Raw genomic sequence first — 26,979 nt, forward strand, 5'->3', positions numbered from 1 at the left:
AAAATATTTACTTGATATAAGATAATCCTTTTCAAAATAGATAAATATTTATTTGTACATCTAAATAAATTATATATAATTATATACAGTTTATTACAAAATATATATATAATTTATTACAAAAAAAGAAATTTGTTAACTCGATAAAACCTTTCAAATATTAATAAAATTATTTGTGATTAATCAATCGAACATTAATAAAAATCTTACTAGAAAGATATTTAACTTTTTAATTATATTAATATAATTTAAATTATTTTTTATTCTATATAAAAAATTATTTTAAATATTTATTTCAATACTGCCTAATAAATCATTTATTTGAAATTAGCAATATTGATTTGATGTGAAAAATGTATTTAATATAAGAAAATTTTTTTCAAAACAGATTAATTTTTTTCCAGTGTACATATTATATATATATATATATATATATATATATATATATATATATATATATAATTTATTTATATAGATCTATATCAAAAGAAAATTTGTTAACTTAATTAAACCTTTCAAATATATTATAATAATAAAATTATTTTGTTAATTAACTTATAAAAATATTTAAATTAAATCTAACAAGTATAGTTGACTTACATAAATACTAATATATGTTCAATTAACAAAATAGTAATTTAGATGAAAGTTTAGTCAAGTTAATAATTTTATTTTCAGTGAGTAGCACACACAGTATAAAGATTAATGAATAATGAAAATGATAGAGTTGAGATTGCATTGAAAACTAAATTCTACATATTTGGGATCTAGAATCAAAGATTTAAAAAATAAAAAATTTCTAAAAATTCAAATTTATTCCCACAGAATAAAATATTCGATAAATTCAACGAATTCCAAATTCTAACCAAGATGTCAGAATAATCGGAGATTCATAAAAGCACGATCCGTAAAACAAAAAAATGTGTATAAAACAAAAAGAAATTATAATTAGATCTTTGTACAATCTTCTAAATTTCCTGAAAAATTTAAACATTTAAATTGAAAGCTGTTCTAACAAAAGCGAGTTCTATTGTCTTCTAGCGATTTACTTAGACGATTAGGCGTTTCGGCATTACGTATGTAGGATCGATTTCCAATTGCGTTTCAATTTCCGCGTTTCGGATCTTTATCGGAAATTTGACCAGAGGTTCGCGTGTCGATCGTGTCCGATGCGATCTTGGACCATGTTTCACCCCTTTTCTGGATCAACCGGAAGTTGAGAACTTCCTACTAAGATAACGGAGAGATCTCCCAGGTACTCGATTTAATCTCCTCGAAGAATCGGATGTGAATTTTATATTGTAAAATGTATTATTTAAATACAGATGTTTTATTTAAATACAGAATACATCTGTATTTAAATAATACATTTTACAATACAGAATTCACATCCGATTCTTCGAAGAAATTAAATCGAGAATGTATTATTTAAAAGATCCATCCATTGCACACCCTTATTTATTTAAAAATAAATTTAAAATTATTTAAAATATTTAAAAATTATTTAAAATTATTTAAAATATTTAAAAATTATTTAAAATTATGATAAAGCTTGTGAACAATCAAAAGAAGGGAAAATGTGAATTAATAAAATAAAATAATTTCTTCGTTCGAGATGCAATATCTTGAGATCTAACTCCTTCGTCATTTTATTTCGTAATAGTGCAACTATATATCTGCGTTAATTCTAATTTTCTACGAAAGATTTAATTTAAGTTTTAATTTTCTACTGAAAAAAATGACTAAATAAATATTTATTGATTTTGAAAAGGATTTTTTTATATCAAATAAATATGTTTCACATCAAATCAATATTATTAGTTTCAAATAAATGATTTATTTGGCAGTATTGAAATAAATACTTTAATTTAAGTTTGAATTTTCTACTAAAAAAATGACTAAATAAATATTTATTTATTTTAAAAAGAATTTTTTATATAAAATAAATAGTTTTTTATATCAAATAAATATTTTTAATATCAAATCAATATTATTAGTTTCATATAAATGATTTATTTGGCAGTATTGAAATAAATACTTATTAAATAATTTTTTTTTTTCAGTGTACGAAAAGTTAAATTTTTTACGAATATATTCAAGTACAAAATCAGCGGATTGCGAAGAAACTGCAAAGGATTCTGCGAAAAAAAAATTTATTTGAAACAAATAAATATATTTATTTGTTTTGTTAAATATTAATAATTTATTTGCTTTGAAAAGGATTTTTTTTATGTCAAATAAATATTTTTTATCAAATCAATATTATTAGTTTCAAACAAATGATTTATTTGACAGCTAGTATTGAAATAAATACTTATTAAATAAATTTTTTTCAGTGTACGGAAAAATTAAATTTTTGACGAATATATTCGAGCAAAAAATCGGCGGATTTTAAAGAAACTGCGAAGGATTCTTCGCCGATCTTCGCGATTCTAAGCCTTCGCGGGAATAAATACCGAACTTTCCTACAGTCTCTTTACGTAAGGGCCCAATTATCCGGTTTCCCCTCTTTTTCCCGATCGACTCGTCAGTGCAGCAAGATAATGAGTGGTTGCGTAATATTTCGGGCGCGATAATAAATCGCGCTTGTGTGTGGGATACATACGATCGATATGACAAAACGGGAATAATATCGCCGATATATATCCGATAGAAAAAAATTCCTCGGCTCTTTCCCTTCCGCCTTGTGTGCGCCTTTAACTGCGTTAACGATCGCATTTAACGGATGAAACGTACGTATAAGTGTATCTCCCGAGAAAATCGGAGAATCGTGATCTATCCGTGGATCCATAAATCAAACGCGGTTGCGAATCGCGAATGAGATCACGGATAATGATGATTCCGGTCTCGGATGAATGGGCAACGAAAAATCGGTTCGGGTCAATTATCGCCGTCTTTAATTATGTCAAATTGTAAATAATCGACTCACGAATTTCAGGATCAGTGTTTATTGTTTTATATTCCGCGAAATATCTCGATGTTCTTATAGATTTCTATTGCATAATTAAATCAGGACTCTACATCTATCTTTCAATATAAATTTAATATATAAAATAATATGTAAAAATAAAATTATGTAATATAAATAATAAAATTAAATATAAAATAATATATAAAATAAAATTAAATATATAAAATAATATGTAAAATAAAATTATGTTAATATAAATAATAAAATTAAATATAAAATAATATATAAGATAAAATTAAATATATAAAATAATATATAAAATAAAATAATATAAATAATAAAATTAAATATGTAAAATAATATATATATAAAATAAAATAATATAAATAACAAAATAAAATAATATATAAAAAAAAATAATATAAAAATAATATAAAAAAAAATAAATTTGATACATAAAAAGGAATAATAATGCATGGCGTCATTCGCGGGCATTTTTTGAGACAATGTTTCATGGGGAAAATTGGAAAAATAATTTCTCCGCGAACGTGGTTGGCCGATCGAATCGTTCTCCGACGTTATAGAGCACAAGTCGGTGTATCGGTATTCCCTCGAAACGTTCACCGTCCCGTTAACCGATTGTATTTACTTTTTCTTGCGGCTTCCGCGCGACCGTAACGAGCCATGTCATTCGCTCGCAATATTGAAACGTTCCCGCGGTCTGCTCGCCACCGACCAAAGATCTTTGCCCGTCACAATGAGCGATAAATGATGCCTGACATCCTTTTTCGTGAACCGTTGCGCGAAATGCGCTAGTAAATGCATCTTAATGCATCTTAATGCGGAATGACCGCTGTTATGTCAATTTTCGAAAGGGACTTTATTACTTCAAGACTGCTTTCGTACAAAAGAGAGATTTCTTAATGGATCATAGATCTTTAACGAAGAACTAATTGGTAAAAATATATTGGTTCCATTAATTCTAAATTAAAGTAATTTTTGCGGTTTTCATTGAAATTTATTTGCACACAACCAAGATTTAAAATGATTTACTTATTAAATATATAAAATAATATATGAAATAAAATAATATAATATAAATAATAAAAATAAATATATAAAATAATAGAAAAAATAAATTTGATACATAAAAAAAATAATGCATAAAATTTGAAAAATAATTTCTTTATGGACGTTTCTTTTAGTTCGATTGATAAGCGATATTATGTAAAATGAAATTATTTTGATAAAAAGAAATGATAAAATATATAATATGAATGCAAATATTTCATATCTAATTTACATCGATGCCTTGACATTATCTCGCGATTTATACTATCGCTTGAAAGAGATTACTATTGCAGAATGGCAATGCCATTGTGCGGTCGATCTTTACGCGTTTACGTATAAAATATATATACATATCTGAATCTTTCAACCTCTCTAAACCACAAACGGGACATCCCGTCCCGCTAAGTCCATGACAGTGATTACCTTTAGTAATCCAAGGTCCAGAGATAGATGAGATAGTAAAAAAAATATTACAATATATGTACACTGATGTAGAGAATTTTTTTTAGAATTTATCCTGATAATCGTGAGACAATATAGTATTGGAAGGATTTTATAAAAGTTTCTCTGATTAATATTTACCACAATAAGATATAAAATACGTTTAATTAATTTTACTAATATTAATATTTACAATAAAAATATTAATATGGGTTACATAGTAAATTGTATGTACATATTAATATTTTTATTGTACATATTTAATCAGAGAAACTCATAAAATTCTTCCGATTGATAAAGTTCTATCATATTGTCCCACGATTATCATGATTTTCAGAATAAATTCTAAGAGAGAAAATTCTGTCCGTATAAAACTTTTTTATTGTTATTTATATTTTTATTTATATGAAATTAGATGGTTAATTTAAAGAAAATTTAGATGTATAAAGAGAAATTATTTTACGATAGTAGCGAAATTCTTTTCGCACTTCTACCATGCGATTAAATTGTCTATTATATGATGGATTCTCTGATTAATATTCATCACAATAAAAAATATAATTATATGTATATAATAAATTTTACTAAGTATACATAGTAAAATTAATGGAATATTTTATATTAATATTTAAGGATTATAATATTTTTCTAGTAAATATTAATCAGAGAAACTCTTATAAAATTCTTTCAATACTATATTGTCCCACAATTATGAGACCTTTCAGGGTAAATTCAGGATAAGAGAAAATTCTCTCTGTACATGCGTGTGCAGCGCGTAATGAGGAATACTTTCAGAAATTTCTATCGCAATAAAAGACACAATCTCTATAGCTACGTCACAATTATAGATCAACTATTTCTGGAATTACTGTAATGGGTTTACTTGGTTCACATGGCTCGGCCTATTGTCGGCGTAGAATTTTTTTGCCATGAAATTCCCGCGTTACAAATAAATGTGTAACGTGTAACCTTGATGATGTTCGCAGAAATCCCGAAGGCCCTTCGAATGGAATGGAACGGCGAAAGGGTTGAAGTCAATCGCGCGAGTCCTTTTATTACGTCATTGCACAGCGCGTAAGTGACGTAAGCGAATCGCGTGCATATTCATTTGCAATTTTTACCGAGCGCGCGCGTTTCCCCATATTTCAAATCTTTGAAAAATATTCCTTCAAAGATCAAATAATTCTCGAAAATATATTTCTATGTCAGCTTTTTCATGTTTAAAAAATATTTTCAGAAATATATTTTTGAATATAGATTTAAACTAATATTTCAAAAATATGTATCAAATATTTAAGAAAATATCTGAACAATAAAGAAAATTTTTAAAAATATTTTTCAAATCTTTGAAAAATATTCCTTCACAGATCAAATAATTCTCAAAAATATATTTCTATGTCAGTGTTTTTATGTTTATAAAATATTTTCAGAAATATTTTTAAATCTAGATTTTAACTAATATTTCAAAAATATGTATCAAATATTTAAGAAAATATTATCTGAGCGATAAAGAAGAACATTTTTAAAAGTTTTTTAAAATATTCTAAACAATGTTATCACAAAAAATTTTTGAAATTGTTTCAGGAATATTTTAAAATAAAAAAAAAATTTTTTGTGATAACATTTTTTAGAATAATTTTAAAAACTTTTAAAAATATTTTTAAAAATGTTCTTTATCGCTCAGATAATATTTTCCTAAATATTTGATACATATTTTTGAAATATTAGTTTAAATCTATATTCAAAAATATTTTTGAAGATAGTTATTATTAGCTAGTTGAATATAGTATGTTTTTTATGCAATATTTTATCGAAATATTGAGAAATATTTTTTAAAAACCTTCATAATATTTTGAGCTGTATGGCGCTTTAAACGCTATTTATCAGAAACCGCCTGCGCTATTCCGTCGTATTATATCATTGGGAAATCGGCGGCGGAACGAACCCGTAATGAAAGTACGGAAATATTTTTGCAGCGCTAATAATCCGCGCCGATAATCCGCCGGCGGACCATAAACAACGTGGGATGAATAAAGTAGAACGGATGAAGATGTCGCATTATGCAAATTTACTAATGACAGTAATTACGTTAACGGAGTCCACGTAATAATGCGATTATGTCCTCGGCGATTCGTCTCTGAATAATTCTAATCTTTCGATTTCATATATGGAGAGAATTTTCTCTTAGAATTTATTCGGAAAATCATGATAATTGTGGGACAATATATGGTATTGGAAAAGAATTTTATAAGATTTATTTTTATAAGATTGTATCTCCTTATATTAATTTTATAAGAGTTTTTCTGATTAATATTTTGCCACAAAAAATATATTTATTCCATTAATTTTACTATGTATATATTAATATTAATTAATCAGAGAAACTCTCGCATGGTAGAAGTGTGAAAAGAATTTCGCTGCTACTCTAAAATAATTTCTCTTTATATATTTAAACTTCCTTTAAATTATCCATATAATTTCATAAAAATAAAAATAAAATAAAATAAAAAAAATATTTTATACGTGGACAGAATTTTCTCTTAGAATTTATTCTGAAAATCATGATAATTGTGGGATAATATGGTATTGGAAAAGAATTTTATAAGAGTTTTTCTGATTAATATTTTACCACAAAAAATATATTTATTCGATTAATTTTACTATGTATATATTAATATTAATTAATCAGAGAAACTCTCACATGGTAGAAGTGTGAAAAGAATTTCGCTGCTATTTTCCAAAATAATTTCTCTTTATATGTATATTTAAACTTTTTTTAAATAATCTATATAATTTCATAAAAATAAAAATAAAAATAAAATAAAATAAAAAAATATTTTATAGATAAAGAGAATTTTCTCTTCAAATTTATTCTGAAATCTATGGTAATCGTGGGACAATATGGTAGAATTTTATCAGTCGGAAAAAAATTGTATAAGTTTTTCTAATTAATATACTTACAATAAAAATATTAATATCTACATAGTAATTTACCATGTACGTCATATTAATATTTTATTGTAAATATTAATCCGATTCTCGAAAGAAAAGATTAATAATAAGAATAATAAGAAAAAAAAAATAATAATAATAATACTAATAAAAAATATGTCGTTCGAATAATCGAGCCTTTATCTTCGAACAATAACGTCATAATGGCGAACTATTTTTTCTCGCGCTTTCAACCGATAATTATTGCGATGTTAATCGAACCGATCTTTTCTCCGGCGGATGTTATTTGATATCGTCGGAAACAATTTAATATTATCCGATGAACCTATCCAGCATCCCACGCGATGATGATCGCGATCATCAGCGTGAAAGTAAAAGAGTACCGTTACGTTATCGATCGTATTCTGCACCTCGCTATCTCATTATCCTTATTATGTTATCCCGGCGATTTATCGTCGTCGTACACAAATCACCGACATGGCGTGGCGAACGCATAAAATACGATCTGGAGAAAGAGAAAGAGAGAGATATTCGTGAAACTCCACGAGGAAGAAAGCCGAATATTTAATGGCCGTTAAACACTACAGATGAATGCTTCCTTCATAATTATCTGCACCGATTGTAAAGCGAAGAATATATATTTCCAAATACATTATATTATTTCTCTCTTCCTTCTGCTAATATATCATTTATGCAGGGTTGGCTAAGTTAATGATTTTTTTAAACTCACAATAAGTTAACTCATACAGCGCAAAATATTTTTAAAATCTTTTAAAAATATCTCTTACGAGATAAAATAATTCTCGAAAATATTTTTAAAATGTTTCTATGTCCGCTTTTTCATGTTTAAAAATATTTTTGAATTTGGATTTAAATTAATATTTGAAAAATATGTATCAAATATTTAAGAAAATATTCTCTGAGCGATAAAGAAGAACATTTTAAAAGTATTCTAAAAAATGTTATCGATCACAACAATTTTTTTAATTATTTTAAAATATTCCTAAAATTATTTTAAAATGTTTTTATGCAATATTTTATAAAAATATTTAGAAATATTTTTTGAAAACGTTCATAATATTTTGTGCTGTATGGGAAGTTAAAGTTAATTGTTTATAAAATTAATTTAGTTATTACCCAACTCTGAATTTGATAGATTAAACGAAAGATTTATATGCGATTCCTCGAAACCTTAACGTAACTTTGAAAAACCATTAATAAAAAAAGCATTAAAAAAATAAGAAACATCTATGCATTGAAAAACAAAAAAGAACAATCTAGCAATTAAGACTTTCTCGAGAACGTTGAAACGAAAGTTTATAAGTTTAGTTCATAAATTAGAAAATTTATGAATTCCTTGAGAATTTTATCCTATAGAATTTCTATTCTACTCTCTTGTTAAATTTCTGCAACAAAATGATTGAAATCTTCTCTTTAATCTTCGTAGAATTGATATAGCAATAAAAATATTTTTATAATTAATATATATTATATAATTAATATTTTTAATTAAATATATTATATATTATATATTATAATTAATAATTAAAAAAATAGTTTTTTATAATTATTATATATTATAATTAAATATATTACATATTATAATTATATATTATAATTAAATATATTATATATTATAATTATATATTATATCTTTATATATATTAATTAATAATATTTAAAAAATTTTTTAATATTTTTATATGAAACATGTGTCATGCGATAAGATGCGATATTTCGATAGAGAAACCGATTATACTAATCCGGCGTCATATGCAGCTGGATTACATTTTGCGTTGCAACTTAACGTCTGTCGCGGAATTGAAGATGCACGCGTATACATGTTGCTCTAATGAGCTATTACTTTCGCAATAAATCCATTTGTCCCCATTTGGAATATGTGCCGAAGAATTTAGTGTAGCTATTTAGCCCTGATGCACTTTTTCTTGAGTTTCCTTATCTAAATCATGAAAGTTTATCATCAAGTTTTGATCAAAAGTTCTCAAGGAAACTTTTTTCTTTTTTTTTCAACAAATTAAACGTTTATGAAACTTTATTCGATATACGTGAAATGTACGTAGAATAATTAAATAATTTAATTACTAATTATAAATAATAATTTATATATTTATATCATTTTTATAAATATTAAAATTTAATAAAATAAAAATTAAAATATTATATACAAAATCAATTATTAAAATAGCTAATTACGATTGTATAATTGAGGGGAATCTGAATCGTACATTTTAAATTTAGAAATTCGATGAAAATTACTATTACTGAAGAGCTAAATTAAAGAAATATTATATAAATTAGCATGCAAGCAAGATTAAAATTTACACTTTTCTATAAATATCTTGCAAATCCAGTTTGGTGATTTAGACAAATATTTGGATGAAGAATCTCAAGAAAAAACAAGAACGCGTCCCCTCGGGGCTAAAATAATGATACTGAATTCTCCGATAAATATTCGCTGCATTGTGAACTACGTTTTCATTGAATTTCGAAAGGTCTCCGGTTCCGCGTGATCGACCGACTCGATCGGGTCTGATAGACGTAAATGGACTATTGATATACAAGAGACAGCTGTGTACGTTAAAATATGTCCACACGCTTTCTTCGCATAAGATCTATTATTATGTATGGTTTAAGTATACTTTACCGCGACTATCTAAATAGCTTATTTTATCAAAATTATATGTTGTAAATATGTTTTGCATATTTCTGCCAAAAAACTGCCTCAGTCGTTTTGCTAAATTTTTTTAGCAAATATTGCGAAAAGGAAAGAGGGAGGTTTTATATTCAAAGCAAGAGGCAGCATTTATTATTTCTGTACGAAAAGCGTAATTTTAATACATAAATTCAGGGTTGGGTAAGAACTAGTTAATTAGTTAAAAGTTAAAAAGTTAATGACTTTTAATGACTTAGCTTAGTTAATTTAAAATGGATTAATTTTTAATTTCAACTAGTTGTTTTTGACATCAAACTTATTAATTTTTTTCCTAAGTTAATTTCTTTTAATTTCTGAATACCATTATTGTTTTTTTATAAACGTATTATTTTTAAATTAAAGTATTATTAATTTTTATGCTCGCATTTGTCATCAATTGTAATTACTAAAAAATATATTTCTATATAAAAATCAAAATTTCTTTGTTGTTTGTTATTATAAATTTTAGAAGAATTAACAAACAAAATTCTAATTTAATATAAATGTTTTTAAAAATTAACATTTGCTCATGCAATTTTTAACTTAACTAAATTAATTTTATAAGCAACTAACTTTAACTTAACTTAGTTAAAAATATCATTAACTTTTTGAATAATATATTGTTTATTAAATAAATAAAATAAATAAATATGACAAATACTTTATGAAGAGAAAATTTATATATTTATTTAATAATCAATATATTATTTAAAAATTTATTAAATGTAATACATTTTTAAATAATATATTATTAATTTAATAAATTAAATAAATTAATAATTACTAAATTTAATAAATTTTTAAATAATACATTGATTATTAAATAAATAAAATAGATAAATATGATAAATACATTACGGGGGAAAAAATATATATTTATTTAAAATAATCAATAAAAATTTATGAAATTAAACTTTATCCAACCCTGATGAAATTGAAACTACACGTGTCAAAGTTTCGACATTCCACATAAAATTATCGTACATTCCGCGGCTCGGCGATAATAGGCAGAAAAGAATAACAAGATCGATCGAATAATAGTACGATAAAAGCAAATATGATAGCTCGCGAGATAACACTTGGAGGTAATAATATGTGGGTCTTAACAATAGTCACCGCCGCCAGACTACGTCCGCAATGCGGCGCAAATAACTCGGTAAAGTTAATAGAGCGATAGGAAGCCAAGTGGTAGGAAAATCGCGAGCGTTGTAACGTTCTTTTCGTAATACGGCGCACTCGGGAAAGGATTAACAATGCATTTCGCGCGTGGGTCGTGTCGCAAAGGCGCTCTTGCATAACGCGCTATCGATTATCGTTAGAGAGTTATCGATCCTGTGCACCGATCGATGTGATCAAAACTGAGAGCAGAGGGAGAGAAAAAGAGGTGGTCCGAAGAGACATAAACAAAGACCCAAAGGAATGCAAATCCGAGTTCTATTGCGATGTTGATCGATTTGCGGTAAGAAAAAAATCTACCGCAATAAGGGAAGATTTCTCTCGTTTTTTTAATAAATTAATAAATTAATAAAATGATAAAATTAATAAAATTAAATTAAATTATTAATAAAATAATAAAATATTATTATATATTATATATAGATAAATATGTTCTGTTTTATTAGTGACAAGATTTATCTGTTAAAATTTACGGGAAAAAAATGTTGATTTTTTTATTTTTCAATATAAGTGGGAATGATAAAATCCAAAATTAACATATTTTTAATTAATTTTTACATTAAAAGTATGTTAATTTAAAATTTTACACAAAATTTGTTTTAAATTACTTGAAGTTTTGCATTTATCGTTTCGAACATATGATCTGTTAAATTTAGTATAAATTTTTCAACTATATGTGGGACAATATATTTCAAGAATTTTAAAAGAATCTCTCTGATTAATATTGACGATAATAAAAAATATTAATATCTACACCACAATAAGATATAAAATATGTGCGATTAATTTTATTTATGTACATATTAATATTTTTTATTGCGGTAAATATTAATCAGAGAAACTTTTATAAAATTCTTTCAATCTCATATTGCCCCATGATTTTCAGGATAAATTCTAAGAAAAAATTCTCTCCGTATATAAAGAATAAAAAATATATATATATATAGAAAATTATGATATCGCGGAGTGGAGAAATTTTTTCGAGAAATTTTCAAAGATTTAAAAGAAAGACTTTTGAAAAGCAAAAGATGAAGTGAATAAAATACGATGAATTAGTTCACGTTTCCAGAGATGGTACACTTAAAACTTGAAAGGAAACCAGCGCGAAATTTCATTCAGACGAGCAAAACGTTTTTATGAACACTTTCCACATCGCGGCCGCGAAATTCCTGTGCGATGCATTTTATAAAGCGGCTAGTTTTATTGCGGCGAGTTTTATCTCGGTGCAAAAATTCGTTTTACGCACGTGTTGCAAAATTGGAGCCGCTTTCCTGATACATCTCAATCGGACACGCAATTATCGATTAGTCATACCGTTTCTTCGATCCGACGACGTTTATTACATAAGCCGAATTTCATGGAAAAACTATCTAATCTATCTTAAATACCAGATCGTCATTAATTCCTTTTCTTCCTTTCTGAAAAAAATACTTGATCCTGCGAATGAGAAAGAAAATTCGACGACGAGAGAGATCGAAGTTTCACAAGAGTTTCACAAATTTATTTTTCATTTTAAAGCAAAGAGAGAGAGAGAGAGAGAGAGAGAGAGAGAAATTAATTTTTTCATTTTATATATTAAATATATAAAATTAAAAAATTTATTTTTTATATATATTAATTTATTTTATATTATATTTTACATTAATTTATTTTATATATATCTTATATATTTCCCGCGTCACTATAAAGAAAGATTGGTAATTAATCATCTACGGTTAGAGACAAATATCGCGTTGAGGAAATAAAATAAATCAAAGTATCAGCCGGACAAGTAGATTATTATAAAGTCGAAGGTGGTCAGTTGATTAAAAAAATATATATAAGACGCAATAATTGCGAAACGGAACCACACATGATTAAATCTGCGATTGTTGGATGATGTTCAATTGACGTGCGAAGGTAAAAATGCAAGCAAGACTGGCGAAATAGATTGACAGACACAATACTAAAAATGATCGACAGTCTAGTCGACGCGAGAGAAAAAATTCAATTTTTGCGATGCAGTTTTTTAACGATGAAAATCTGTAAAAAAAGTTATAAAGAAAAAAAGGAAGAGCTTTTCGAGATTTCATCTTTGGTGTACTGAAAAAAATGACTAAATTAATACATATTTAGTTCAATACTCAAATGAATCAGTTATTTGAAACAAATAAATATTTATTTGATTTAAAAAGGATTTTCTTATGTGAAATAAATATTTTTCATATCGAATAAATATTATTAGTTTCAAATAAATTATTTATTTGATAATATTGAAATAAATACTTATAAGAATTAACTAAATTTTTTTTCAAAAAAATTACTAAATTAATACATATTTAGTTCAATACTGTGTCAAATGAATCATTTATTTGAAACAAATAAATATTTATTTGTTTTGAAAAGGATTTTCTTATAACAAATAAATATTTTTCATATCAAATAATTAAATATTATTAATTTCAAATAAACAATTTATTTGACAGTACTGAAATAAATACTTATAAGAATTAATTAAATTTTTTTCAGTGTATATAGAATAGGAGGTTCTTTCTACCTGTATATCGATTATCGCGACTGTCAAGATTAATTTAAGGAGAGAAACCGCGCCTATCTCTGCTTCTTCGACCTAGATAGCGAAATATCCTATTCAAACACGACAGGAAATCCTGTTGCTCTGAAACGGATATTTCTCTCTCCGTCGAGAATCTCTCGTATTAGGAATGCGATAAGTCTCTCGAATCGTCTCACGTGAGGTCGTCTCTCGTGAGCGAGAGAGTTAAACAACGGTGATCCGCAGTTTTTACAAAAGAAAGCGTGTAATAACAGAGTTCTCGCGTGCTCCTCTCGGCTAAATTGCGATTATAATTCGCTACGCAGAACACGATACGGCTTATCGGCAATTTTACTAATTTATTTCTTTAATTAACTGGATCGTTCTCGTTACAGATATTCCTGCACGGTTGGAAGATCTCTATCTTAAAAAAAAAAAAAAAAAAAAAAATGCATTTACATTTTTCGAATGCAACAAATAAATTTCTTCGTGGAATTCAGCCGATGGCTGAAATTACTCGCGCGCAGAGATTTTCTCTCTTGAAGTATTCTATATCGGAATCGCGGAGATGGAATAGAAATTGTGGATGCAGCAATACGGAGAGTATATAGTCTTGTGTTAGGACGAGGTTTGCGTGATGCGTATAGCACGTGTGCAAATGAAAGTGAGAGAGTTTCCTGCGGCGCTTCAGGAAACGCTGCTTCGGATTCGATCAACAAGGCAGATTCGACAAACAAGCCTTAAGTAGATTGAATTGAACGTAGAACGAGGAAGCGATCTGCGCGATTTTTATCGCGTTTTCCCCGGCAAAAACACCACGGAATGAGCTCGCATCGTTAATTGTGTAGATTCGCATATGAGAGATATGTTAACATAGTATTCAAAAAATTACATATATTTAACAAATCTTAAGATAAATAGGGTCTTTTAATAGTTATGAGAACTTTATAAAATTTTTAATAATAAAATATAATTTTAAATAAAAAAATTTAAATAATAAAAATTTTAAATTTAAAAATTAAAAACACAAAATTAATAACACAAATTTTTGTGCACCGTTTAAGACATGTAATATCTGTTAAATTTAACACAAAGTTTTCAACTGTGCTCTAAAAACAAGCGTGTGAGTACTTTTTAAACATTTGATGTGAGTAATCCTTGTATAATAGCATTTTACACACTTTTCATCAAGTTTTTTAAAATTATTTTTTTAATTATTTTTTGTTATTTAAAATCTTATAAAGTTTTTATAAGTATTAAAAGACACTATTTATCTTAATAATTTTTAAATATATGCAATGTTTTAAAATACTATATGTTAACAATTCTCATATGTAATAGAAAAAAACTTATATTGCGTTTAGAATAAATTCATAACTAATTTTCAGTTAATGTGTAATTTTTTTCGTAATTTTGATACTCCCGAAACATGTAATTTATTTAACATATATTTGTAAAATTAATGTGTAATTTTATTTTTACATGATTGTAGGTTATAAAGTGCAGTGTTTTCAAATTACAAGATGATGTGTTATTGCAAGTATAAAACATTGCATTTGAAACACATAAAAAATAAATATTGTATATTAAAATGACATACTTTATTGATGCGTTGCAAATTAAATTGGAAAATGCAATCTGTTTCTAATTTTACATATTTCGTATTATTTAAAGTGTCGTAAAATTTGAAGAATCTGAAATATTAAAGATTTAGCGAAGAAAATAAATAACAAAAATAAAAAAACTCGAAAGCCATAAATGCTAGTAAATGCTAATCGGGATATAATATGCTAATTAAGAGATATCGATTAAACGATGTTAAAGTAAGAGTAGATAATCTTCAGGCGAAAGTAATTTAAAAAATATATGTTGAAGAATATATCTTAAAGAAAATATAAGAGAATATTTTTTCAAACCTAATTTAGTAAATACACTAAAAGAAAAATTTATTAAATTCGAATAAGTATTTATTTCAATATTGCCAAATAAATCATTTATTTGAAACTAATAATATTGATTTGATTTGAAAAATATTTATTTTATATATAAGAAAATCCTTTTCAAAACAAAGAAATATTTATATTTGTCTCAAATAAATGATTTATTTGATAGTATTGAAACAAATATTTATTAATTTAATAATTGTTTTTCAGTGTATCAATATTTCTTGACCTGTTTCTAATTAATCTGTTCAACTGCGCTTTTTTATTAAGAATAAAATTTATTGGATTGCGCCCAGGAAGAGAGAGAAAGAGGGACTGATGATTGGATCATTTAAGATTAGTCCGCACAAAACTCGGCGATTTGGACCATCATTCACATACAGAATTGCAATAAATGACACTTTGCGGCGAGTTTCGATTTTCTCGCTCTACAGAGGCGATAGAAAAAAATATGGGCGTTTCTAACCGCGGAAAATTAGCCGACACAAATTCCACGAAACAACCGCACAATGAACGGCACGTTAATTTGCAATCTTCTTTAATCGTTCGGCATTTTTAAAGGCATTTTTCAAGAATTTGCTTCGTCGCTAACATGGAAAAAATTAGCTAAATTTATAGCTACATTTTAGCTGTCCCTATATTTCAAATAAAATTTAGTTATCATGCCTAAATTTTAGCTATGATAGCTAATATTTTTTAGCTATAGCATTCTCCGTTAAATTATAGCTAAAAAATATTAGTTACTATAACTAAAATTTAGGCATGATAATTAAAATTTAGGTTGTAATATATATGGACAGCTAAAATTTAATTATAGTAGCTAATTTTTTTTCCGTAAAACAGTAATTTCGAAAAGTCAAACAAAATTGACGATAAAATAAAATTGACAAGAGAGAAAGAGAGAATAGAATGTATTTCTTATAAAGATAAAATATTATTGAACGAATTTACATGGTAAAAAAATGGAAGAAAAAATTACGCACTTACACTGAAAAAAAGATTTGTTAATTTGACTAAACCTTTCAACTAAATCACTATTTTATTAAATTTAATATATTATACATATTTAATTTAAATATTTTTTATGTTCAATTAACAAAATAATATTTGGTTGAAAATTTTAGTTAAGTTAACAAATTTTTTTTAGAATAGAATGTATTTCTTTTAAAGATAAAATATTATTGAACGAATTTACACGGTAAAAAAATGGAAGAAAAAATTACGCACTTACACTGAAAAAAAGATTTGTTAATTTGACTAAACCTTTCAACTAAATCACTTTGTTAAATTTAATATATTATACATATTTAATTTAAATATTTTTTATGTTCAATTAACAAAATAATATTTAGTTGAAAATTTTAGTTAAGTTAACAAATTTTTTTGTAGTGCACTAAAAAGATCCTAAATATTTGGACGTATGAGAAATACATACGTATATAAAAAATAACGAAAGAAATGGTGTGATGCGATAAAGTGTGCATGGCTAAGTTTTTCGGAGTCATTATATAGACGCGCGTCTGTAGTTGTATAGTGAAAGCCGATATTTCGAATCGGAGAAAAATATCGGAGAAACTGGTTGAAATCAGTTTACGCCTAGGTGACGGGCCATGCATAATGTTGCATATGCAACCCGTCGTTACGTAATGTGTCGCCGATATACTTAGCTAAAAATATAATCCTCTAAGGAATACAAATATAATCAGCAGCATGATTCTAGATTGATTAATGAAGAACCAGAAGTCTGGTTGCAGATAGAAGACGATTCTATTTTCTTATCCTTCAGAGTTTATGGAACATTACTGTTTCCAAAACGACACATGTTCCTTATACGCTTCATTACGCACGGAGAGAGAATTTTCTCTTAGAATTTACCCTGGAACTCATGCTAATCGTAGAACAATATATGATATTGGAAGAATATATATATATATTATATAATATATATTATATAATTATATATATATATATATTGTATAATAATATATATTATATAATATATATATATATATATATATATATATATATATATGTATAAAAAATATTAACATGTACATAATAAAATTAATCAAACATATTTTATATCTTATTGTGGTATAGATATTAATACTTTTACATTACATATATTGTGCATTATATTATATATTTTTATATTATATGTGTTGTCCCACGATTACCATGATTTCCAGGGTAAACCTAAGAAAAAATTCTCTCGATGAGCTCCAAATAATTTAAGAACACATTTAGAAAACACACCTCATCATAAATCCTCGTTCTTCAATAATTTCCAGCGGTCACAATTGAAAATTTATTCGCACCGTATTTAAAATTTGCAAATTTTTCCAAAATAATAACGATCCATTAATTAATGTAAAAAAAAAAATCTAGAATAAAAAGGACTGACCTGTATAGTACGGCGACCAGGAATGATCCTCGCAGTCGCTCTTCGATCGTCTCGCGCTCGACGATCCTCGCCAAAGGATCTCTCTCGCTGTCGCTCGCTGTCGGACGTTCCTCTTCAGCCTCTTCAGGAGGATCTAGCGGTCCCCGCGAACACGCGTGTCTTCGCGCATGTTAACGCACGAGTGCGGACGGTCGCACGCGCCGAAAATCATGCTGTCCTGAGAAAACGCGAGGCTCTTCTCATCGTCAGGCTGGACGCCGACGACGCCCGGTCATCGATTCCGACGTGTCGCGTCGCGTCGATCCACCGAAACCCCGAAGGATATACACACAGCAAGCTGCACACTTTCTCCTGCCAATTGCACACCACGCACACGTTCGCGAAGTTCGACGGCTTCCTCGACTTTGCTAGATCAAACGAGGTGGGAGTAGCTCGGCCACGTGCCACCGAAACGGAGAGAGGTCCTTTCGCGGGAATGATTTCAAATGATTATGTAAATTATCATGTGCAGGACAACGTTGGAAAATGCTTGGATTCTTTGCGAAATGTTTCCGGAAACAGTAATTAATAAAAGCTAAATATTAAAAAAAAAAAAAATGCGTTGCCCGCTTACAACGTTTGTTAGAAACGCTTTGCACGCGAAATTGATCTCTTCGAACATCGCTAGGAGTTTCAAATTTTCGAACTTAATTTTTCCCGAATTGTTTGATGAAGTATTTAAATGAATGTTTATGTACCGCGACGCGAAATTTCGGAGCACACCGTCGAATTTTGTATTTTTGATTTTGATTTTTGCACCAAATCACTCGCCAGGATCCAAGATACCGTGTGCCCGTACCGACGAACTATCCTGGGATTAATATCGGATTCAGTCAACCTCGCTCCGTGGAAGCGATCGTCAGACTAAAGTCGTCGCACCGCTGGTAAGAGTACGTGCATGAGTTTCTTATCCCTTCTGTCAGCACGAGAGATCCCCTCTTTCTTTCTCTCCTTCGTCCATCGAAGTCTTCGCTCGTTCCGATACTATTCTGCTCGATTTGTTTATCGACTAGATAAACAAATCTTGTGGAAACATAAAGTCTTCATTAATTAAAAAATAAATATATATATATACATATATATATAAGAGAACATTTTCTCTTAGAATTTATCTTGAAAATTATGATAATCGTGAAACATGATGTTAGAAGAATTTAAGAAATAAGAGATAAGTTTCTCTAATTAATATATTTACATTTATATTTAAATGTACGATAAAAAATCTATCACAATAAGTTATAAAATGTTTAATTAAAAGTTTACTAAATTTTACTATGTACATATTAATATTAATTATTCAAAGAAACTCTCTTATATAAAATTCTTCTAATATATTGACCCATAATTATCATGATTTTCAGGGTAAATTCTAAGAGAAAATTCTCTCCGTGCATAAATTTAATTTTCTACGCAATAAACAAGTTTGTAAAAATTAAATCACATTTTCTGAAATTAGATCTTATTGAATAAAAGTTACTTTTTCCGCAACATACATACAAATTTTACATCAATTTTAATATATTTTAATATAATTATATATTATATATATATATATATATATATATATATATATGTATTTTTTTTTAAATATAATTTAATATATTTTATTTTACTTCATATTTCACAATTTTTATTTTTATTTTATTTTATTTTTAACCTTAGGGAATTTTTTGACACGAGATTAGGCAAATTTTTTTTGTCGCATGACAGATAGTTTTCTCACGCCTTTTTAATGAGCGCGCGTGTGCGCGAAAGTAACGCATAAATCATCATTCACAAGTCGCTGCTGTGCGTAATAATTATCCCTAATGAAGGAATACAAAATCATCACGCGATATATCGCCTCGAAGTTAAAATCGTGCGAAATGCCGGGTATTATAGCGTCGCTTTCGATGAACGTTGCCGAAATCGCACGCTCGCTTTCAACAATCTTATAATCACCGCTCTGTCAGCGCCGAAGGGAAAAACAGGCGTAGAAAACCAGGCGGCGATTATCGTGGCGATTATTTAATAATCTAGCTGTTTCAAATTTTAATAAAATTTTCAACTAATAATTATATATATATATATATATATATATATATATATATGTCATTACGTATAATCTGTCTAAATGTTATGTTTCTTTTTCTAAAAATTCTTGGAATTTTTATGCAGGAGGAAAGTTCAATACTCGAGATAATTATTGCTCGTGACAGGTAATGGTTTTAGCGATTGCACGTGTTAAATTCCATGTATGATTTAATCTAGTATTAAAACATAATAAACGGAACACATATGCAAATGTGAAATTTAATCGAGGCTTTTTATGGGAACGACTCAGTGCAATGAAATGTAGCAGACGGACCGGACGGGAGTAAGAGGTTTGCAATAAGAAGTCGAGAATCAGTCGAGAAAAGTGCAGGGGAAAAGTGAGCTGGGCGACCTTCGCGACAATTCACTTACCTATACCTTCTGTCCGATCTCTCGAATTCAGCCCGTATACTTGCAACTGCCCGACTTTTCGTCAATGCCTTTTCTGCGATCGACCGACACTGGACAACGATTCCTGCAATCAATATCCAAAAAAATATCTTATATAATTTCTCATAATAGACACAGTCTAATTTTAAATGCAGTACCTTTCATAAGTTTGGAAACACCTTACATTTTACAGTTGAATTGCATGACAGCGATCTGTTATAAATAAAAATGCCATTTAAATATTTTATGATTTATTTATACCAAAAATCTGCACAGATCTGTCAAAAGGGTCCTCTTAATTTAAGAGAAAAATTCTCTAAAGAAATATTCTTTAATTAGATATTCGTATAAATGCAAGAATATAAATTTAAGAGAATGTTTTTTATCAGGATATTATTTAAAATATTATTAAGCGTGATAACAAAAAACAGATTTATAAATGGACATTTGTTATTTATTGCATACAGAACTCTTCACAAGTTTGGAAACACTTTAGATTTTACAGTTAAACACTTTACTTTTAACTTTTTTTTAACTTTTAACTAATTAACTAGTTATTATATCCAAGCCTGTGTATTACATAGTAAAATTTACTATATGAATCTATATATATTAATATTTTTTATTGTGGTAAATATTAATTAGAGAAGCTCTTATAAAATTCTTCCAATTGTCCCAGGATTACTATGATTTTCAGGGTAAATTCTAAAAGAAAAAATTCTCTGTGTACACTAATAACAAAGGAATAAAAATATTTTTCAAAATTATAATTTTGTAATTATAGAAAAAAAGAGAAAAGAAAATGAATTCCAAAGTGAAGAAAATTAATGTCCACTTGAAGCTATTGTAAAAAATCTTATTCTTTAATTTATCTTAAAATCACGTGTAATTATAGATTTTTGCAGATTTCTTGTTTGAAAAAAATTAAACATTTTTATTTATATATCTCTGCTCTTCAAATTCCCAATTTATTCATCAAATGTAAAATTATTGAATAGAATTCGAATATTTTAACACAAATTTTTCTGCTGCAAACTCAGTCGAGCAACTTCGTCTCGTTCGCGAGTTCTTTCTGTCCGCCGGAATATTTTTCAACGGTTCGGCTCTTGAGAGTTAAGTTCTCAACGCAACAATGTTCGGTAATCGGCACGAATCTGTCAGCACGTCGCCGATCCTTCGCATTGTAAGCACAGAAAATCTCGGAGTAGCGGCGCAGAGCGCTAAACCTGGCAGCCGCTTTGCAGAGAAAGGCGGCCACCCACCGGCTTACACAACTTCTTTGCTCCAGTTATTAGTATGTGACTCTTATTTTGCCAGTCGCGGCCGACCTGACGAACCGATTGTCACTCTCGAGAAAAAAATTTGCGAAAGCTGAATCACGGGATAAATCGTGCCGCGACCCTCAATCTAGTTTTTCCCGCGCGTTTTTCCAAAATGATTTTGCATCGGACAATAAGAATTCGAATATTTGCATGAAACATGACGTTTGGTCAGTCAATAAATATTTATCTTTAAAAAATATGCACAGAGAAAAATACATACTGTATACAAGTAAATATTACCTGTTTCAAGTATTTCATAAGTTCATATATCCGGAAATATATAATAAATTCATCATAAGCATCAAATTTATTGAACAAACTGTGTTCTTAATGCTAATAAGTTTGATGCTTCAATGAAAAATATTAAATTAAAACAAATATTCTATTTGTTTTTTTTATCTGACTTCTTTGATCAAAGTTTATAATATTCTTGAAAAGAAAATAATTTCTTCTTTTGAATAAATATGATAATGAGTATTTCTAATATTTGTGATGAGTTTATTTTAAGTCTATTAGTAAGAAAATATTCTTTGTTAAAGCTAATTGTTACGTAAAATAAAGAAAGTAAAATGAATAATTAGCTTTCTTAGCAATAGAATGATATTTTTCTGTGTGTGATAATTAAAGATATATTTTCTTTTCTCTTTTTTATTTGTACAATAAAACAACTTTATTTATTAACAATATAATATTGAATATATAAATTATATATACTGAAAAAAATAAATTAATAAATATTTATTTCAATACTGCTTCATTAAATCATTTTTATTTAAGGCAAATAAATATCTGTTTTGAAAAAGATTTCCTTACATTAAATAAATAATTGTTCACATTAAATCAATATTATTAGTTTCAAATAAGTGATTTATAAGAGTACTGAAATAATAAATATTAATTTGAATTCAATAAATTTTTTTTCAATGTAGTATTAAATACTGCTTTATTAAATCATTTATTTGAGACAAATAAATATATCTGTTTTGTAAAGGATTTACTTACATTAAATAAATAATTTTTCACATTAAATTAATATTATTAGTTTCAAATAAATGATTTATAAAAGAGTATTGAAATAAGAAATATTTATTTAAATTTAATAAATTTTTTTTCAATGCATTAATAATTGAATTGTTGAAAAGTTGAGGAATAATTTCATTATCTGATTAGTTGGTAAAATTGTTGCGATACAATGTCGCGTTAAATAACGAATAATTGATGATATTAGACAGATCATAATTTTACTTGTCAAATCCGCAATTTATCGCAACGATAATGCATCCTAGTGACAAGATCGTTATTCATAACACTTGCGAAACCTGTTGCAGAAACACAGTTTAAAGAGTAGCAATAGATCCTTGAGTGCCTTACTCGATTGTGATCGAAATGATCTACAATGGCGAGTATATTATGCCACCGGCGTGTCTGCCTGACACGTTTCCGGTTAGTATGATTGTCCATTGCACATAATGCTCCTTTCAAGAAACGACTCTATTCCCTCCTTTTTCTCGGCTCATTGATTTTGACTTAATCTTAGATATTATGCAAATTGATTTATCAGTCGCAAATTCTCGAGTGAATGATCCAAGTTTGAAAATACGCCCACGATTCGTCTCAGGAAATTATGTAATGACGAGTCCTTTCGTGCTTTTCACTCGCGATGATCCACGAGATTTAGAAAATAAAAAGAAAAAAAAGAATAATGCAAATTGATTTATTAGTCGCAAGAAATGATCAAAGTTTGAAAACACATCCGCGATTTTTCTCAAGAAATTTTGCAATGACGGATCCTTCCTTGCTTTCTGATTCGCGATGATTCACGACTCTTTCTAAGAGATTTTGAAAAGAAAAAGAAAAAAAAGAATAATGCAAATAGTAAATAAAACTCTCAAAAAAAAAAATGAAAAAGAACTTTGATTCGCGTCAGAGTTTCAATTTTACACATCTCTTTCTACATTCCTTCATTACATATAAAACCGGCAAGATTAAAATAATGTAAGTCTGAATATTCGTAGCGTACTTAAGAATGCAGTGCATATTTAAGAGTTTTGCTTTATTTTTACTGAAGCCTCCTCAAGAAATTGATATCAAAATATGATATTCTGCAGAAAGAGCAGATATTTACATATATTTCAAATTTGCATCGAAATAGTGTATCTCAGAAATAGTGAAATATATACTGTTTTAAATCTGATTTATTACTTATTTATTTGAGAATTTTTAAATTGTGACTTACGATAAAAAAATTATAGAATTTTCAATAATATTAGCTAATTAAGCCATTCCATAATTCTATAATTTATGGGATGGTTTAAGATTTCTTTTAGTCACATAATTTTTTTGTTCGCGCGATTTAAGCGATGATTAATTTGTAGAGAACATTTTCATATATCCTAAATAAAACAAATAATTATAACGATACAAACAGCTCTTTCTTGGTGTCTTCTATTAAAAAAAAATTGCCAAACATGTCTACTCGAAAGTCTCAAGAAAGTGATATCTTTTTTCGATTACATAAATCACGATGACATAAATCTTTCTTTAAGCTGCTTTAATATATCGTCTGTATTTAGCACCATATTTATAATTCTAAAAGCGTGATTGTTTAGTTTCTTCTTATACTCGTCTAAAATTATCGTTTAATATCAATAAGAAAGAAGAGAATTATAAAATCACATTCAGTTTACATATGTATTATATAAAAACCAAATCCGTCACTTTCATTATATTCTCCTATTATTAGTCTCTATAAATGGCACATAAAAATACTTATATATATTTAAAGATAAACGAAATTGCTCGGAATCACATTTCGTAAGACAGCTAAGAGATCTCTTTTGCGAAGGACGTGTTATTTTTACACTTATACAACGAATGCGTCATTTACCCATTATAATTATCTCGATTTTTGCGAATTATATATTTCACGTACGCGCGTATTTAAATGATTAATGTCTGCGTAATCAGCAGAAAGTATAATACGAGAAGTGTTATTTGCGATGTATTATAAACTTACAGTTAAATGAAAGAATCATAGAATCCATGCAATCTTTCTCGTTAACTAATTTTTCTAGGAGCAATATTCATTACCTGGTGAATAATCTGCGACATCTGGCAAGCACAGAATCCGGCCATAACATCGTGATGTTATCTGTATCGTATATCACTAGCAAAACGTCTCTCTGAATTACGTGGTGCACGTCTGTAAGTCGAGTAAGATCTGGAAAGAAATTTGTCTCATGTCATTATAAAATATCGTATTCCAGACATATTAATTAGCACAAGATTCTTCCTCGAAAAGTTTTCTTCGAGTCAGACTAAAATTAAGGAACACATGTTAAATATTTGAAATACATAATATATATGAATTAAATTTGAAATAATTCATTCGAAATCATTATTATCATAATTTATAATATTACATATTTCTATAGAAAAAAAAGATTACAATAAAATTTATTTAAAAAATATAACTTTATGTATCGCCTATCATCTTTTTCTCATTTAATGGAAAGCTGAAAATTAATAAAAAATCCATAGTTCTAGAAAATATAATAAAAATAAATATATCATACTCTCTCCTTAATAATAAATCTATATATTAATCTTTATATACAAATACCTGTACATTCTCCAACCTTGGAATTCGAACAGGACGCGAACGATCAACGTAGACAGAATCAATTTTCCTTGATTCCGTGACGACGTCGTATCAATTTGCTCCAAGGTTTAGGGAGAAAGCACATTTGCATATAAGGAGCCTGTGCTCGCGAATCCAGAGATAGACCGGACAATTGGATTTGGAAATCGCGCGGACACAGCACGCCTACGATTAATTAGGAGGAGGCTACCTTGAACTCGAACCACTTTATGATTAACGACGTAAAACCGCTCTAATTGGCCTTCACCGCTAGTCGGTACAAAGCGTTAATAATATCTGGAATGCGCCGACATATTCGCGGCATATGTGAATTTACAATATATGCGCCCGCAATGTACATTCCAGAACATATAAACAAATAATTTTATAGATTTTTGTTTAAGAGATGAAATTGAAATCAGCGTTTTGGAAAATAGTTTATAATTAATTAAATTAAACTGAAATTTATCTCATATCTTTTCACTTTAATGTTAACAAAATAAATATCCTAATTATTTTTTTGTAATACTTATATAACAAATGTACGTTTGCCTGAATTTATACGATATCTCCAATTATATTCACATAATAGAATTAAACAATTATAAATATTTCCAATAGGTGAGATTAAAGGAGAGTGGCCTTGATAAGTACATCAAATGAAATACAATCGGCTGTCGCATTCACATTTATAAATGCTGTGACAGATTGCGATCATGCAGTATCCTTCACATGATAGTAGAAAGTCTAGGTAACACAACATAATTATTTTGAAACACTATATATTCTACGTATCTCAGACGGATATCGGTGTCGACAACTAGTGTAGTCTCGAGTATTATTCGAGCCATATTATCGTGTTCATAAATCATTGGTTAATCAGCACTTTTGATAATCTGCATGTTTATACCTGATGCCTAAAAGAAATATCTGCGGAGACTAACAAAAAAAAACGAGAGATAAGGATTTTCTAACCGATCCGCGCTTTTTGTTACAATTACAATTATTTTTCATATAATGTACACGCCAAAAATGCCGATTATTTTTTTTATAATAACATTAATAGACTGAAAGTGATTTTAAAACTGAAATAATTTTAAGCAGTTGAAAGATTGCGAAAAGCGAATCTTTTTTCTTATAACACATTATATGCATATTATATGCATATTAAAGGAATTGTTTTAAATATTAAAATCATTTTTAAAGAATAATAATTTGTTGTAAACTGTGTTTATTCACAAGTGGCCGTGACTCTTTCTTCAGTTAAAGTTAAAAATTTAAAAAAAAATTTATTCCTGCAAAAAAAAAAAGAGTCGCAAGAAATTTTAATAATTACTGCTAATATAGAGTAGGACGAGCTGCAGAAACTAA

The 26,979-nt window shown here is 27.6% G+C and overlaps 1 protein-coding gene across 1 annotated transcript in view; it reads right to left on the minus strand.

The window, feature by feature from the left end:
- LOC114937793 (uncharacterized) overlaps positions 1-25,181 on the minus strand; it is a 78,626-nt gene extending 53,445 nt beyond the window's left edge. The window contains 3 exon segments of the mRNA XM_029311417.2: positions 18,145-19,206; positions 20,629-20,731; positions 25,059-25,181. The gene's annotated coding sequence lies outside the window, so the exon portion shown is untranslated.
- Positions 25,182-26,979: the final 1,798 nt, after the last annotated feature.

The sequence above is a fragment of the Nylanderia fulva genome, unplaced genomic scaffold (genome assembly GCF_048542155.1).
Source record: "Nylanderia fulva isolate GAGA-0341 unplaced genomic scaffold, ASM4854215v1 Scaffold4, whole genome shotgun sequence".
In the NCBI taxonomy this organism is placed as follows: domain Eukaryota; kingdom Metazoa; phylum Arthropoda; class Insecta; order Hymenoptera; family Formicidae; genus Nylanderia; species Nylanderia fulva.